This window comes from Trachymyrmex septentrionalis, unplaced genomic scaffold, assembly GCF_001594115.1.
Source record: "Trachymyrmex septentrionalis isolate Tsep2-gDNA-1 unplaced genomic scaffold, Tsep1.0 scaffold76, whole genome shotgun sequence".
Taxonomy (NCBI): Eukaryota; Metazoa; Arthropoda; class Insecta; order Hymenoptera; family Formicidae; genus Trachymyrmex; species Trachymyrmex septentrionalis.
Window position 1 is genome coordinate 818,246 of NW_017305947.1, and position 2,390 is coordinate 820,635.

Sequence of the window (2,390 nt, forward strand, 5' to 3'; positions counted from 1 at the left end):
CAGAATGAGTGCAAAAGAAAAATATAGTTGTTTTAGTTAATTTAAGTATATCGCATCCGATTAATATTCCGAACGGATGGTGTCCTTACATTCGCGCTCTCACCATAATGTGAAGCCCACTAACGCATATACCGGCACGTCCTCGCGTGTCTACCCGGATACAGGACCACGCAGGGTGTTAGGCTGGCATGTTCGCGGTGTCGAGGGTAATGACAGGCGTGGTGAACATTATGCTAAGTGCAGAGAGACCAGGCCACTTCTTTTCGTCCTCCCGGACCTCCCTTCTTCTCTTCCTTTTTCGCCGATATCCAGCGGGCATCACGATGATTAAGGCCCCGTTGAACCTTTCTCCTCTCCCTAGTTCTCACCTAGATCTATCCCTTTCGCATCTCCTTCTCCTCTCCGCAGCTGCTTACAGTTTTCAATAAAGAAGCACGCGACGCGACCGCGTAGAAACAATTTTCTCGAACTTGTTTCGCCTCCTTTCTCAGCTTAAATCGATCGCGAGGAGCGACGACGATAGGCATCACTGTCCGAGACTCGCGCGAGAAACGGACGCCGGCTGTCGATTTTTGTGGATGGGTGTTAAACGGAGGCGTCATTATGAGAGAGAGGAGAAAATGCGGTAGACCTTGAAGCGTTACGCTTTTTCTTGGGTTTTACACGGCGGTCAAGCGATGTGCGAGATAAAGTAAGACGATTTTATAATACGAGTATTAGAGTAGTATCTAAATCGAGATAATTCAGACTATCAAAAATTTGTTTATGTGATGATAACAGAGATTGAAAAAAAATATTATAGATTTAATATAAAATAAGATGAAATTTTTCTTCTTGTTTTGTCTCTTAAAATTTAAAGTTCTAAACATTATCAAACATTATTATATCTCGTTTGCATATATGTAATACACATTATTTATTACATTATATGTGTAAAAAATTAACTACTTTTATATTCTATACATAAATTGATTGCAATAATAAGTGTTTGATATTGACAGAGTCCAAATTATTTCCGTAATAAAGTACTTTCAGTTTTTACACTTCTTACGCTTGCCACGCAACGCTATTATTGACGTTGTAATCGGAAGTGGTGATACAAATTCGTAAAGTCCAATTTGAATAATGAGCTACTTGAAGTGTTAATATTCGGGCATTGACGAAGCATGTGCATGTGCACTCATACTTTTTACACGTAAATATATTCTTACGCGGTATGCGTAAAATTAAGATTATCACAGGAACGTATTTCGACATGTTTGCATCACCCATTGGGAAGAGTCTCGCAGACTTTTTAAATTAGTATAATCTTCACAAACACGCAATATTATTTCCATAGTTTTAAAAGTATTGAAATAATTGTTACTTAATTTTTAATTGGTTTCCAAGAATGTATACATTTTTAAAGAAAAGCAATTGCGAAGAAAATATTAATTCATCGTAATCTTCATTAATTTTTATATAGTAGCTTTTAAGTGTAATAAATAAATACATATATACAGGGTGTTAGTTGAGTATGTTGCCATACTCAACAGAGCGATTCTTAGGTAGGTCTCTATTTCAAGTAAAAAAGTCTATATAAACATGTCCTGAACGTTTAGTTTCCGAAATACAGGTGAATGTTCGCAAATGTTTGACGAAACGATAAATTGCGTTGGATATCTTCCTGCATAAATATGCCTTGCTTCACGTGAGTTCACCATTCACACAACCATAAACAAAGTGACATAAAATCAAAGTCAAAGCCTCCTAGATCACCAGACTTAAATCCTTTGGATTATTTCTTTTGGGGTCATCTAAAATCATTGGTTTATATCATCCCAATTGAGAATGAGAAAGATTTGAGGAATCGAGTAGTTGCTTCATGCGAGGCAATACGTAACATACCTGGTATCTTTGAGCGTGTCAATCTTTGAGAAAAAGGCTTGATGAATGTATCATTGCGTAAGGTGGACATTTTCAACAATTCATCCAATTGTTTTATTTCATTAGAAGAACTGAAGCCTGTTTTTGTTTTTCTGTTTTGACTAGTTCAAGCTGTATTTCTTTCAAATAAACAGATTATTACTACACGTTAAAATTTTTTTATTTTGGAAACTATTGTAAGTCGTTTAGGACACATGTTTATATGGATTTTTTTACTTGAAATAAACCAAAGAATCGCTCTGTTGAGTATACCAACGTACTTAACTAACACTCTGTATATATATGTATTTTTTCACGTATAAGTACATATTAGCATGATATGTGAAATAATTTATATCGTATCAAGGTATTTACTTATAAATGCATATACTTATAAATTTTTTAATTATCTTGGAGGCAACGTATTTTTCAAAATTCTAGATTTGTGAAAAAAGATAGTAATTTTATCTCGAACTAAATCCGTG

At 35.1% G+C, this 2,390-nt stretch overlaps 1 protein-coding gene across 2 annotated transcripts in view; it reads right to left on the minus strand.

Moving 5' to 3' along the window:
- The window catches only part of LOC108754133 (calcium uptake protein 3, mitochondrial), a 29,153-nt gene that overhangs the window by 14,754 nt on the left and 12,009 nt on the right, over window positions 1–2,390 (minus strand). The window lies entirely within an intron of this gene.